At 47.4% G+C, this 16,082-nt stretch overlaps 1 protein-coding gene across 4 annotated transcripts in view; it reads right to left on the bottom strand.

The window, feature by feature from the left end:
* The window catches only part of FCHO1 (FCH and mu domain containing endocytic adaptor 1), a 228,030-nt gene extending 214,287 nt beyond the window's left edge, over window positions 1-13,743 (bottom strand). Inside the window, exon 1 of one of the 4 annotated variants that reach the window (XM_085639705.1) lies at window positions 13,617-13,743. The gene's annotated coding sequence lies outside the window, so the exon portion shown is untranslated. Of the gene's footprint in view, window positions 1-1,165; window positions 1,308-13,524 lie in introns of those variants that run through there. The other 3 variants (XM_085639708.1, XM_085639709.1, XM_085639707.1) reach the window with 3 other exon arrangements.
* Between the last annotated feature and the right edge of the window lie 2,339 nt (window positions 13,744-16,082).

The raw sequence follows: 16,082 nt of genomic DNA, 5'->3' as shown, positions 1-16,082 counted from the left end.
CACAACTCACATCTAAAATTAATTACACAATTGCCATATTTAAATTGTATTCATTAAGAATAAATTACTTCCTGTCCTTTACCCCTATAAGCCCCGCAATTTGCCCCTAAAAAAAATTACACAATTAACATAATGAATTACCAATGAATTCATTATTAATAATTAACAACCAATTGATAATTACTTCATAATAAATCACTTGCTACAAATAGCACTATAACATCTAAATTAAATAAATATTCAAACATTTTTAAAAAAATCATAAATTTATGATAAATAAATTACTTCCCACCCTTTACCCCTATAAACCCCACAACCCGCTCCTAAAAAAAACAAACTATTACCATAATTAATTACCAACGAATTAATATTAAATAACCTATTAATAATTCATTATTAATACATTACTTCCCACAACACTATAAAATCTAAATTAAATACTAAACTTTTAAAAATCCACAATTACCAACCAGAAGGAGGCGGGAAATGTTCTGCTCGAACTCTGAACAGTCTGCAGGCAAGAGCCATCATGACCACTGGGAAGTCAATAGGAATATTTTACCATACAACTGAGCAGTCCACATCATATGAACCTGCAGATATCCTGTGCCCCTTGTAAAAAGAAAACCAGGCTTGACCCATGCGCAGAAAGGAGCTCAAAACTGCACCAATTCTGTTTACAGCTGGGAGCGCAAACAATTCTGCAGCAGACATCATTCCTAAACCTATGTCAAGTCAGAATAAACCAACCGACCCTGTGCCAGCTAGCATTATAAAACAACCCAACTCTGTGCCAAGACAGCATTATAAACCAGCCCGACCCTGTGCAGGCCAGCATTATAAACCAACCCGACCTGGTGCCAAGCCAGCATTATAAGCAACCACAATCCTGTGCCAGCCAGCATTATAAGCCAAGCAGCCCTGTTCAAGCTAGTATTACAAACCAACCCGACCGTGTGCCAAGCTAGCCCACTCATGTGCCAGCCCGCATCATATTCCAACCTTGATCCTATGTCAAGCCAGCATAATAAGCCAACCAATTCTAGCATTATACACCAAGCAGGCCGAGTGCAAAACAAGACCGGTACACCAACTCTTTCTGTCACAGTCATACCAGCTACAACACTGATCTCATCTAGGAGAACAAACGGCCTCCATTACTTACCCTGGAACCAAGCAACCCCAGACCAATCTGTGATCAACCATCAGGGCAAGCAGCCGCTTTCCCGGTGTCACACACTTCAGTTTTAGTGCCCCAACCAACATTGGGAAGGGCAGATGCTTCTCTCCCTTAGTGCGGCACTATCCCCTTGAACTCAAAAAGGCAGCACAAGCTTTAGTTGAAAAAATATTTGCCTGGGGGTCCTGCTCCGAATGTCTGTGCAGGCAGATAAGAGGGGAGGGCACCAGCTTGAGGAGAGGCACACCCACAGCCAATATCTTACAACTGAAACAGACCCACATGCCTCTGCTATGAACTATAAGGCAAGTCTTTAGAGCCCTGCTAAGGGTACAACCCCCTCCATGCTTGGTGCCCTGGTAAGCGGACATTCCACTTCTCCAACTTGTACCCAGGCAAGAGGGCAGTCCACTGTCGGTGCCTAATGCGCTGGTAAGAGGGCGGTCTACCTCCATTCCTAGTGGCCTTGTAAGAGGACAGTCCACCTCCATGCCAATTGCCCAATTAAGAAAACAGTCCACCTCAGTGCCATGTGCCAGGGTAAGAAACTAACTTGTGCCCTAAGGTAACTATAACTTGAGCCCCCACACAGTTTTCTCATCAATTTTACTGCAGATGTTGCAGTGATATTGTCAATTATGTCATAGGAGATGTGACTGGTGCAATATGTGGGGTGATTACTAGTGCATGGCGAGGGCGTGAGTTAGTTACCTTAGGGCACCAGTTAAAGTTTCTTGACATGGCTATTAATGCTGAATTTCTATGGTTTTATGTGTGTAAAATCTGAACCTAACTTTAACGTCCCTATGACCTTTGTGTTTTTTTCTGTGAATTTCTATGGCTTTTTAGTGTTATTTCCTACCTATAACTTCCCTGTACACTGGGTGTATGAGTGGCTGTGTGGTTCTGAAGTAGGTGTGTGAGTCGGTTTGTCGGGGTTTTGCTTTATACGTGTATGAGTGGGTGTGTAAGAGGCTGTACGGTTGTAAACGTGGCTGTGTGGGTGGGTGCCTCAGTGCCTTTGTCAGTCAATGAGTGGGTGTGTGAGTGGTTCTCTAAGTGGATTTATCAGTGACTGTATGGTTGTGTGAGAGGGTGTGTGAGTGATTGTATGGGTGAATGAGTGGGTGTATAGATGTGTGAGTGGTTGTGTGGGAGTGTGAGTGTGTGATGGGTGGGTGTATAAGTGGGTAATTGGCTGTGTGGGGCTCTGAGTGGTGTGCAAGTGGCTGTATTGGTGTGTAAATGGCTGTACGGGTGTGTGAGTGGGTGTGTCATTTGCTTTATAGGTGTGTGAGTGGTTGTGTGGATCTGTGAGTGGGTGTGCGCGTGGCTGTATGGGTGAGAGAGTGGTTGTGTGGGTAAGTGGGTGTGTGAGTGAATGCATGAGTGGGTCTGTCAGTGAGTGTGAGAGTCTGAGTGGGTGCGTTAGTGTCTGAGTGGGTCTGTGAGTGGCTGCATGAGTGTCTGAGTGGGTCTATGAGTGGATGCATGAGTGTGAGTTGGTCAGTGAGTGTCTGAGTGGGTTGTTTCAGTGGGTGCATGACTCCAAGTGGGTCTGTGAGTGAATGTGTGAGCATTTGAGTGGGTCTGTCAGTGAATGCATGAGTCTCAGAACGGGTGTGTGAGTTTGTGCATAAGTCTCTGAGTGGGTGCATGACTATGAGCGGATCTGTGAGTGAATGTGTGAGTGTCTGAGTGGGTACATGAGTCTCTAAGTGTGTCTGTGAGTGGCTGTGACTCTTGAGAGGATGTGCCAGTGGTGGCATGAGTCTGAGTGGGTGCATAAATGTCTGTGTGGGTGCATAAATGTGTTAGTGAACGTCTCAGAGGGTGGATGAGTCTGAGTGGATCTTCAGGTGCTTGAGTCTGGGTGGCTCTGTGAGGGAGTTTATGAGTAAGTGTGTGAGAGAGTACATGAGTCTCTGAGTGGGTTTGTGAGGGGGTGCATGAGTCTCTGAGTGGCTCTATGAGTGGGTGCGTGAGTGTGAGGTGTGTGAGAAGGTGCATAAGTCTCTGAATGGGTTTGTGAGTGGGTGCATTAGTCTGAGTGGCTGTATGAGTGGATGTGTGCGTCTCCAAGAAGGTATGTGAGTGTGTCCATGAATCTGAGTGGGTCTGTGAGTGGGTACATAAGTGTGTGTAGGTGTGTGAGTGGATGCACAAGTCTGAGTAGGTGTGTGAATGGGTGCATGTGAGTGAGTCTGTGAATTTTTTTTTTACTGATATTCGCGAATTCGTAGCGACATTACACAGGTGCCACGCTGACGGCTGAGACAAATACGTAAATATCGGGGTGTGGAAAAAAACTATTTCTTGACATATTATACACATAAGGGGTCCCTCAATGACCCTTGTATTGCAGCTGTGGGATTAGGTCACATCCAACCTGATGCCTCATGCAACTTTCTCCCATTTCATTTGAGCCCCAGGGACTGTTCTGATGAAGTAAAATGGCGGCAGTAACTCTGCTCAGGTTGCGGCTAGCCAATCACAGCATTCCTGTTGTCACGCGCATTCGCGATTTGTTGCGAAATTGTTGCAAATACTTTGTGGCCACAGATATACAATTTTGGATTTTCTTTAATTTCTCAAAAGCTCCTGAACAGATTACACCAAATAACAAAAAAGCAGAATCTGGGGATCAAAAGCTAGCTTTCTGACAAATTTGGTGTAATTTTGTTTAGCGGTTCAGGCTGCAGGCGTGTCTAAAGATTCTATGGGAATTAACATGGGAAACCCACTTTTTTTGACCACCCACTTAACAGATCACCCCGAAACTTTGCATGCACAACAAGATTCCCATCACTAGCAGAAGGGTGGCATAATTTCCCCCACCCCTTTGATTAAGGGTTGGTGGTGCATAACGCTGTACGGCACCAGCCACTCCTCCCCCTCCAACAGCCCTGCACATATAACCACATGGAATAGAATACAATTTACAGCTTCTGCATCTCCTAACTAAATGGTCACATAGGTGTGCCAGGTGCTGAGAGCCGTTGAGGCTGCCAAGAAGTACCGATGTAGTAAAACACTGTTAATGCACGAAAATCGGGGAGGAGGGGCTGTGCACAGCTGCAGCTGTGCACTGCAGATCTGTCACCGCACCAGTGTGAAGATGGCAGAGGGCCAGGGCTCAGTGCCAGCTCTCAAGAAAGCCCTTCCGCACCAAGGAGATAGGAGAAGCAGGAAGGGGCACCAAGAATCCATATCTGTGGAGCCTGCACCTGCTCCCCAGGTCACCACCCTGTCTATGCCAGTCTCACACGCCCCGTGCTGCCAGCTGCATGCAAAGCCCCGGGTACCAACGTGCCATGCGAAGGATAAACCAAGAACACTGAAGAGGAGAACTGCTTCCACAAGAGGAGGCTAAGGAGGCCCTACAAGGAAAAAATATTTCACCTGCAGAAAGACCTGGGAGGGCTCTGCTGGAACCACTCGTACATCAGTGAGCGCCAAAGCAGAGGCTGCTAGAACGACTTAGGCAAGGACATCTTCAATGAGTAAAGAGGTGGCTCCTTGCCACCTGGACACAATGCATTCTGGGAGCGGTAGTCCTGAGTCAGGGTCACCTCAACCGAACCAACTGGACTGAAGCAGCAGCAATGAAAAGGTTTGTAAATGGAAAGCTCAGTCCTGAAACTGCGACAATGCCAAAGAAATACATTTACATACTGTTCAGAGGTAACAAAAAGAACCTATAGAACTTCAGCTCCCATGAGAACATAAGGCCCCAACAAACAGTTTTCAAACTAATTAACAAAGATGGGAAACAGATGTAAGCAAGCTCAGCCAGGTGGAGCAGGAACGATGCAAAGAGAACGCTTTCAAACAACTTCAACCAAGTGATGAAAGAACAAAACCAAAAAAAAGGAAACCCTTAACGTGAGTATAAGAGGAAAGAAACCGGGTAATCAGCCCCACTGCTGCAATCCCCGACTGGTAGATTTCCTCCTCACAATCAGGACTTGAGCACAAGCCAGAGAAGGTTTCTTGGTGGACACATAATTGTAAAACCTACCTCTGAATTTCAAGAACTTCAGGTAAAAGCTACAAAAAAGTTGCTACTCAAATGACTGTCTGTCAAGATCCTTTTTTTCTCTCGAAGCCCTTCAAAAGTCACAGGTGTATCGCCTACTTTTGGATTCATTGGGTGATATTGCGTACACACTTCCAGACAGGTAGGACAAAAAAAACATACTAGTTAAACAATAAAAGCAAAGAAAATGGAGTAAGAAAAAAAAAAGAACAATGTGGTTTGCCATTACTACCACGTTAATGTCTTTTAATCTAAAAACCTGCATTCAAGTTTAAACTTTGCACAAGTTATTTTTTATTTGAATGCCGAAATGTTATCAAAATTTGAGGCAGTCACATTGCATTGCTTTCGCCCGAATATGTCCACAGTCCAAGCCCTCGCAGTATTTGAGGTTCCGCCCTAGATCAGGTCATCTTCAAAAATACTGTTAAACAATGAAATAGCATTACTTCTAATAATAATAAAAAATATCAAAACTAAATATCATATGCGTCACAAAAATTGTTGACAATAAGCAGCAGATAAGGTATTATAGGAAGACCAAAGCCAGCTGTGACTCTACTGTCACACATCGGTGAAGCCAAGGCTAGAAAACTAACGCCGCTGTGACACTACCGGCATACGCCAGCAAAGCCTAGAATAGAAGATCAAAGCCAGCTTTGACCCTACCGGCATAGCCTAGACTAGACGACTAAAGCCAGGTGTGACCCTACCGGCATACACTGGCAAAGCCACAACTAGAAGACCAAAGCCAGGTGTGACCCTACCGACATACACTGGCAAAGCCTCAACTAGAGGACCAAAGCCAGCGTGGTCCCACCAGCAAAAACTAGCAAAACCTCAATAAGACCGAAGCCAGAGTGACCCTACCAGCATACACTGGCAAAGCAAAGGCGTGAAAACCAAGGCCAGCTGTGACCCTACCAACAAAGCCACAACTAGAAGACCAAAGCCAGCTGTCAACCTACAGGCATTCATCAGCAAAGCCTTGACTAGAAGACCAAAGCCAGCCATGATCCCACCGGCATACACCAGTCAAACCTTGATAAGAAGGCCAAGGCCAGCAGTGACCCTACCAGCATACATACACCAGTCAAACCTGGATAAGAAAACCAAGGCCAGCCGTGACCCTACCAGCATACATACACCAGTCAAACCTGGATAAGAAGACCAAGGCCAGCCGTGACCCTACCGGCATAGACTGGCAAAGCCTCAAGTAGAAGACCAAAGCCAGCCGTGACCCTACTGGATTACACCAGTCAAAACTTGATAAGAAGACCAGGGCCAGCTGTGACCCTACCAGCATACACCAGTCAAACCTTGATAAGAAGACCCAGGTCAGCCGTGACCCTACCGGCATACACCAGTCAAACCTTGATAAGAAGACCAAGGCCAGCCGTGACCCTACTGGCATACACCAGTCAAACCTTGATAAGAAGACCAAGGCCAGCCGTGACCCTACTGGCATACACCAGTCAAACCTTGATAAGAAGACCAAGGCCAGCCGTGACCCTACTGGCATACACCAGTCAAACCTTGATAAGAAGACCCAGGTCAGCCGTGACCCTACTGGCATACACCAGTCAAACCTTGATAAGAAGACCCAGGTCAGCCGTGACCCTACTGGCATACGCCAGTCAAACCTTGATAAGAAGACCAAGGCCAGCCGTGACCCTACCGGTATATTCCAGTCAAACTTGATAAGAAGACCAAGGCCAGCCGTGACCCTACCGGTATATTCCAGTCAAACTTGATAAGAAGACCAAGGCCAGCCGTGACCCTACCGGCATACACCAGTCAAACCTTGATAAGAAGACCAAGGCCAGACGTGACCCTACTGGCATACACCAGTCAAACCTTGATAAGAAGACCAAGGCCAGCCGTGACCCTACTGGCATACACCAGTCAAACCTTGATAAGAAGACCAAGGCCAGCCGTGACCCTACCGGTATATTCCAGTCAAACTTGATAAGAAGACGAAGGCCAGCCGTGACCCTACCGGCATACACCAGTCAAACCTTGATAAGAAGACCAAAGCCAGCCGTGACCCTACCAGCATAGACTGGCAAAGCCTCAAGTAGAAGACCAAAGCCAGCCGTGACCCTACTGGAATACACCAGTTAAAACTTGAAAAGAAGACCACCGCCAACTTGACCCTTCCTGTATACACTGGCAAAGTCTTGACTAGAACAGCAAAGCCATCCGTGACCCAAATAGCATACAACGGCGAAGACCAAGCTGAAAGACCAAGGCAGCTATGAACGTACCTACATACACCAGCGAAGTCAGGGCTCAAAGACCAAGGCCAGCCATGACCCCACCAGCGTAAACCCTACAATTAATGCAATCAGGATAAGTGGCTAACTCATTGCTTCAATTGGATCAGTCTAATCCCGGCTCAACCAGCAGGGCGAACTAATTCAGGAAAAAAATATTTGAACGCCATTAACAGTCTTGTTGGAGAAAGCTAAAGTGGTGCGGTTGGTGTAGCCCAACGCAGCTCTATGGGATGAACAGCTCCCAAAACTACAGTGCACCCCTCAAGAGATAGGCATAGGAGATAGGTGACCAGAATTTTAAAGCCAAAAACCGGGACATTTCACAAAAATAGGAGGACTACAATTTTACTTCAAGCGAGCACACAGAATGACAGCGTTGCTCAGCAGAGAATTACAGAACAGGCAGTAAGAACATACCTAAAATGCAATTTTTAAACCCAGTAGCTTGCCTGTTAATTAAATTGCTTTCTTGAAACAACTGCTAACTATCCCTGCTTTGAAAAACATAAAAAGCACCTCACGCTGTTTATAGTCGATGCTCTTAAAACACTGGGACATGAGCTAAATTTACTGAAATCTGCCGGGGCAGCTGGTGAAAAACCAGGACCGTCCTAGCAAATCCGGGATGCCTGATCACCCTAACAGGGAACCCCACCCCACAAAACTCCTGTGAATACCTCTACCTGGCCATCTCTACCTGCCTGACTGAGCTCGACAGTCACTGCTATAAAGTGCAGCCCGGTGTGAGGGAAAGCACTTACTGTGCCTCTAGGCACCCGGTTGGGCTTGAAGTAGGTAGGGTTGGTGCCCACAGCTTCCATTCCAAGCAATTTACCTAAAGGGGGGGGGGAGTGGTTGAAGGAGCGCAGAAACCAGGGATTGCCGACTCACAAGCTCCCCTCGTGTCTGCACAGATGGTAGGTAAGCAGAGGGGTAATATTCTAGAACATTCTGTCCCAGAGGAGGACAGTCCGTGCATGCCCATCCCAGGAGTAGCGGGGGAGGTCAGCGGTGCAGAGGACAGCGGAAGCGAGCTGGAGACGAAGCAGGTATCCGAGTTAAGAGCAGGAAGCAGTGTGAGCCTTTCACTTCTACGTTTCTAAGCACCAGTAAACAGTAATCACCAGCTCAGCGCCTTTTGAACTCTGGAAGGAAGGCTGTCTTCGAGGCACTATTGAGAATGACCCTACAGCCTGTTGCACGCAGCTCTTTCGCTGCAGTGAGACACCACAGAGTCTGGGACGGGACAGCAGTGAGCACACGCATGAGGGCAGCAAAGCGTTGTAACCTGAGGCGCTATACTCTGCCAGGCACCGCCCTTACGGAAGCCACGAGCAGCGCATTCCTGACACGGGTGAGTTCACCACAGCTCGGCTTGTGAAGCGCTGCATGATTACAGCGCGCCTGAGGCCATAGAGCGCAAAGAGAGGCCCGGGGCTCGGAAACACGATGACTGCATATAGAATACGAGTGTGCGGCCGTTTACACTGGCAGTAGTGCACATATAAAAACAAACACCGTCTTCTATCACAGCAGAGCCCAGCCGTGTCGCACAGGCGCAACTGCAGGGCCAACTCACTCTTTCAGCCTTCCGAAGTCAACAAATGAATGGCTGCAGTAATTTTGTATCAGCAACAAGACACAGCTCGGTCTGTGCCAGGCGTTATATGAGGGGTGACTGTAACCGTGGGCACCAAGACACCACAGCCTGGAAGGTCTGTGTGTGGCAAGCACCAAATAGTACACCAGCCTCGCAAGGCACTATTGGGTGGCACGCACCTGGACAGGGGTTGATGAACAGACATATGGCGCTTTAATGTGGACATGCCAACCAGGCCCCACACTTCAGCGAGGGTCTGAGAAAACACCACGCACACCTCAATAAGGTCTGTGGGTGAATACGTCACCCACTATAGCAAGACCTCAAGGGACACTGGAGGAGTCCACAGTGGGGATAATATTTATTTAGGCCATTTTATATAGCGCAGACTTTACCAAACGGTGTCAGAGCGCTTCACAATAGAATCAAGTACGTTACATGAGGAGAGTTACACACTTACATGTTACAGATACAAACAGGATACTAAACAAGTAAAATAAAATAAAAGGTGGCAATCACAACAACAACAAAAACATTAGGATTAGATTAGTACAGGCATAGAAATATGCTATTATAAATGGGGGGGGGGTGGGGGCTACCCCAAAATCCAGGTAAGTGGCAGCTCGGGGCGTTAACCGCCCCCACCTCTGGCTCTCTGGTGGGGCCTGTAGTGAGGGTTTACGTTTATCGCGTTTTTCCCTGTCTTAATGTTTTGTTTACATGCCGCACGCCTGCCACCGGAAGGGGGTGCTGGCACTGGAAGGAGGGATCTTTATCCGCCCTGAGGGCAGACACCGAGGGGCCCTCACAGCTGGCACCCTCGCTGCTGGAACACACATTCCAACACGTAGCAGGCAGCAGCTACAAAAACGCAAACTGAGTTCTTTCCAAAGATCAGCGCCCTCAGGCACGCGGCTGCAAGAGAAACACTGTTCCCTCTCAGGCACAGGCTGTGATCACTGTTACAAACCCAGCAGGAGTCACTGTGTGGACACATCCCAAGAGCTGGTACCACCACCAAGATGCAGACACAGGCTCTCCGAAGAACCTCATCAAAGACCACCACAAGCCACCGGGCTAGGACGCCCATGGCCCTCAACTATTTGGGCTTAATAATTAACCATCACTGCTGCCGGTGCTGGATAGCTCCAGCCAAGAGCTGTCAAGCAACGCCAACCGCTCGCCAGCTCTGCCCACTGAAGAGGGAAATTCGGCACTTTATTATTGACTTTCTCAAGAAAATACCCCTCTTGCTAACCCAGGTAACAGGCCACGCTCATCTTCTTATCACCCTAAGACATAAACCTAGATATATCTCTCTCTTTCTCTCTCTCTATATATACACACACACTGAAAAAACAAAGCTTAAAATGACGTAATAGGTGACAATGTCAGCTGCAACATAACATTTTAAACAAAAAACAATACTCTGGATAAAAGTTTTCAAGTGGGATCACTTCATTCTCTATTTTTGAAGGCCGAGAATAACAGGTTTTCTTAGAAAGGAACGACACTGCATTTCTCATGGGGAAATCATTAATAAAAAAAAAATTTATGCAACCCTTGCTTTCTTTGCAGCTACAAATTCATGTAATGGATATATTTAGTTTTTTCATTTTAGCATAAAGACCTTTTTAGATCAGGCGGCAGGGTACACCATCTTCTCAAGGCCGGTTCCTGCATATGTCGGACCCCCCTTTTTTGTGTTTTGGGGCTATCCGCTTTAAATATGAAGTAAAACCAGCCAAGGTGGAATGAGTAAGCAATTGGAAAAGGAAGCGTAGGACAGGGTGGTGGACTTGTGATCAGAAAGACTAGGTTGGTGTAATAGCTTAGGGCGAGGAGTGGCATGTGTGCGCCATCTTGTATTGTGCCTTTTATGATGCACACAAGACTGTGTAAAATAGGGGTGAAGATGTACATAGGGGAGTGTGTAAGAGCGCAGAAAGAGCGGATGAAATAGTAAATGGGAAAACTGCTTGATGGCCTGTACACAGTGGCAATGGATAAACACGTGCCAGGGAAGCGGGTGAAAAATAATGTAAGCAGTACATTTTACCCAGCTGGCAGGGTATAGCTTTACGGTGTAAGCAGTGGAGGCGTGGGCAGGATTTTGGAACACGAGGTAGGCACAGGTAATGAATCACAAGCATAGGGATGGAAATGTGTGAACAGAATTCAAAGGTGTTGGGGGTTAGGATGGAGAGGGAGAGTTGTGTGAGTGGGGGAAAGATACACCCTGCAAGCAAGGAAGGACGGTTGGAGGATATAAGTGGGCGTAAGTATCAAGAGTTAGTGGGAGGGGAGGTGGCGATTTAAGGGGATAACAGCCGAGATGGGGGTGGAAGGTGGAAATGAGAGACCACTGGTGACCCATGTTTCTAGCCCCATCTTTAAGTCTAATCTACTCAATGTTCTTTCTAATTACTTACCTTCCGTGCAGCGCTGATGTCTCCCACTCTCTTAATAGTAATCCTTTGAAAACAGAAAGTCGATTTGTTTCCTGCATGCGTGTCCCCATGCCGACCTTCCTCCCAACGCCCAACTGTCATTTTATTTCTCTTCCTCAGCTACCATCCTTGGCGTCATTTTCGATACACCTCTCAATTTAATTGATCCGAAACTCATACTTGTTTGGACGAATATGGGCTGTTCAACATTTCGTTTGCCTTTCTTGACACTAAGGGCCTAATGTATCAAAGGGTTTTAACCATTCTGTGTCTACTGGGAAATATGCTGATGCAAAAGAGCCGAAACTCCTTATCGTCAACTCTTGTCATCCTAGCTATTGTTCGATATTTCTCAGTCTATTACTTTATGTCAGTGCAATGGACACTCAATGTTCCTATCAGTCTTGAATTTAACTCCCGCCAACTGACCATAATTCTCTTCCTTATCCAGCTCTATCCCTTTCCTTATTGTCCCTTTTTATATTCTCTAGACTGTTCACATGCGTTTAGAGCCTTTACTCTCATAACCTTCTCTCTGTCACTCAAATGCCTTGTGGCCACCCTGTCTCAATCCAACTGTTGTTCCTTTTATTTGGTTGCTGCCTACTTTGCTATTTTCCCCAAATGTTGCATCCTTTACATTTTCACCTTACATTTGTCATGCATCTTAAGTTTTATACCGTATTTATGTACCTGAGTCATTTTTTAATATATATCCCGATCCGAGTGTTCAATTTCTACTATTTGTCAACACACCAGACGGAATTGATCTTGAGATCTCTAGATGAAATGCCGTCTGGTGTATTGTCAAATAGTAGAAATTGAACACTCGGATCAGGAGGTGAGGGGTAATAATTGTAAAAGCCAGCCCGCGAGCAGATATAGTGTTTAAACTGCTCCACACATCCGTTAGTTAGTGTTCGTGAATAATCAGGTTTTGTGGATTTACAAGTTAATGAGTGGGGGGGCCACCTGATTATTATTTCCCCCTTATGCTCCTTTTTGTGTATCATTTTTTAATATACCCAATTGGGTGGTGATGTAAGATAGGAAAGCATATAGCTGGGGAGGATATATATAATACAAGAACAGCAAGGGAGGGCACGAGGAATAGGCTATGTACAGGGGGAATAAAAGACAGATGAAAATAATCGGAAAACGAGAGGGGCTGTGAGTAGGACAGAGGGAGTCGATGTAAGTGATTTGGGGGATGAGAATGTTAGTGGAGGCGTGGAAGATAGTGTATAAGTAGGGGGATGGTGTGGGTTGTGAAAGTAGGTGGCAAATACATATGCTGGAAAGCACAGACCTCCACAGGCCTTGGGCTGAATGAGGGTCCAGTGAAGGTTTGTGAGGCCCCTGGAGGTTTGGGGGCCCCTGTGCCGCAAGGGTCTGCGTTACACGCTGGACGCTAAGGGGGTGCAGGAGACACAGGAAAGAGGTCTGAATGGATTATGAATGTCCATTTGCTAGCCAGGATTTTAAGTGGGGTGAGGCGGGTGTTTGTGAATGGGGGGCAGTGGGGAGAAGAGGAAAGGATTGGTATTGTGAGGGGACTTTCATCCGTGGAAGACGAAGGGTAGGTTTGTACGGCCGGGTGAAAGCAAGAACAACGCAGGGATGCTGAGAAGCTATATAACGGAAGAGAGGAGGGATCTGAACCTGGGCACTGTGAGATTAAAAAGTGGGGGCCATGGGTGGTATACACGGGGAGGAGGGAAATGTAAATTGATGAAAGCGGAATGACAGAGGTGTGAGGGGGGGCTGTAGGTAGATGAAGGAGGCCCAGATGCACGGCACACTGTGAAAGCCTCAAGCGTGGCAGCATGCAAAACCCCTGATGCAGGCGGGTGCAGCTGCAGCCCTGATCCCGACACCCCACAACCCAAGGAAGCCCTGAAATTCCCCCCCGTTATGCATTCTGACTGGCGACAGCTGTCTGCATATTCCAATGCATGCATTGCCCTTGCTCGCACCTTCGGCTCAAGCAAGGCCGATGAATTGTCCCCATCGCACCCCAAGGGCTGTAATACAGTAAGGAGCCGCGCCCCCCGCGCGCGTGCCCTACCTCACCCGGGCCCGGAGCTCGCGCTGGCGGCGGCGGCAGCCTCTGTACGGACGGCAAGCCCAATCCTTAGATTCCCCCACGGCTCGCGCCTCAGGCCACGCCCACCGTACCGCCCATTGGGCTGCAGCGCACCTCAGGACACGCCCCGAACTGACTGACGTCACCAACATCCGCCCCTAATCCCTGTCAGGTTCGCGCATTAGGCGGCCATCTTTAACGAATGTATAGGTATCTGATGTATATAAAGACAGCGGAGAGAAGGCTTTAAAGATGCATACCATGAAGGATTTTTCAATATGATAATTATATGTATACAAGTATTATGTTATGAGATGATATTTAAGAACAATATGCGAAGATAGATTTGTTATTTTCCTCCAATTTCTTTTGATTTTTGTACTATCAATAAAGTTAAGTTCATTTTCTTTTGCACAACTACTGTATATTGGATGTATATAAGTTACTTGTGCCATGCTAAGGGGGAAATAACTCCTTTCAGAAATGGGTGCCCCTTGATTACTTTCGAGTAACCGGGCCCATCATGAGACCTTCTATTTGTAAGTCCTGTTTTGGTTTCTCTACACTCAGTGGAAGCGAAAGAACAGCAAAAACAGGGGGTGGAGAGATCATTGCGGACACACCCCTATGGCTGAACCGGATTGGTTTAAATGTGAGCAAGAGAAGGGCGGACAAGAGGTTCCTGGTATGGTATTGGTCCTTCTCTCTGATTGACGAGTGGAAAAGATAGAAGGCTGACGCTACGAGCTTTTTCATTTGAAGGGAGCCGGGATGTTATGTTGGGCTATTTTTGGATAGCTCATTTGCATATTTAAAGGAACAGTGCCTGTGAAGAAGGGGACTCGTACGACCTCGTTTACAGTTTTCACTCTCAGTCACACATGGTCAGGACCATTACAATCATGCTGCAAAAAAAGGCGAATTATGCAGCATAATGCGGCACGTTTTGCGACATTATTACTTAATTTTTTTGTCCTATTTATGTCTCGGCTGGCGTTGGAGCGCGCATGCGTTCCTCGAGACTTATAGTAATCAAGTTACTTTGGAGAAGGGGACTCGAGGCGCGCCCCTCATTTTCATTGGGTAGCATCAGCCTTTATGTTAAACGCTGCTTCCCCTTGAAAATGAGGGTTTAGGGTGCCTCCCTTTGGCTTTTTTGCCCGGCACATCAGGACTGGATCGCCTGCATTACGGCGGTCGTGACGAAGTTTCTTATCAGAAGCTTCGGCACGCCGCCTTGCTTACACCTCTCTGATTAGGCTGGACAAAAAAGGAGACATGGCGCCTCATGTTTATTTTTGCATCTCGCTTTCACTTTAAAGTGAAAGCGTGATGCAAACATAAACAGCGGGAATGATGAGCGCTTGGTTTTCTTGTTATCCTTAGTTTACATGCACCAAGACCGCGTGCCTCCACGCAGCGTTTCTGCTGGATGTTAACGCCCCGGAAAGTTTTGCATTATTGAGAAATGCATGCAAGTGTCTTTGAGGACCCTCCTGTGCACGGAGTAAATAAAGGCTGAACGAGCCCGTCATCCCGCAGACGGGCGAGTTTTCACTTCCATGGGGCAGCTTCAAAGGGCTTCAGCGACCCCCGGATAATTGATGCCAGATGCAACAAGGGTCAAAGTTCACGTTTGGAGCGGGGAGGGATTAAGGTGGCTCTGTTTGGAGATTCGCAGTGCCATGAGATCAGTTTTTCTAATCTGCCTCCTTTATTTTATTGAAATAGTCTGATCTTTTTTACAATACAGACCATAAATTATGCAAAACACGTGTTGCAGCATGTAACATGCATCATTACGAGGGTTGTTCATTCTTTAAAGAGCTGCTCTTTTTCGAGGCCTATGTGTTATAAAAAACTTTCAGCAGGTGAGCTGTCAGGTGGCGAGAACCGGTTGTACACCGCTCACATCCCCGCCACGCGGGGGAACTACGTTTCCCAGGACGCCCGGCAGAACACGCCCCACGTGTTCGGCGCCGAGCGCGACAGCGGTTAAAACCGCCAACAGACACCAAGCGGTGCCGATGATTCCAGCCAGTCCTGTTCGCACTCTTGTTTCGGAATCAACGTTCCAGCCTTGCGTCCTCGGCCTTACCCTCGTCCTTGTATCCAGACTCTCCGTCTCCAGCAGTGTTACCTCGCCGCCTTCCCTGAAGCAAGGAAGACCGCGGGGAGCTCCCAAGCTTCAACGTTCCAGACTCCAGGGAAACCCCATCAGCGCTCCTCTGCCCAAGGATTACCGGGTCCAGAGTGGTAGCGCAAAGGTGAAAACCTCGCCGGTGAGCCCCGACGCGGGTACGCGTCGGAACAACTTTCCACGTTCCTGTTTTTGTCCCTCATCCATTCCACGCGCTCCTCTGCCCACGGAGTTCCGGGTACAGAGTAGTAGCGCGGACTGGTGCGCTCCTCAGCCCATGGAGTTCCGGGTTTAGAGTAGCAGCGCCC

Source organism: Triturus cristatus, chromosome 12 (assembly GCF_964204655.1).
Source record: "Triturus cristatus chromosome 12, aTriCri1.1, whole genome shotgun sequence".
NCBI lineage: Eukaryota > Metazoa > Chordata > Amphibia > Caudata > Salamandridae > Triturus > Triturus cristatus.
The sequence above is the reverse complement of the archived record's forward strand: the minus strand, read 5'-3'. Positions and strand labels throughout refer to the sequence as shown.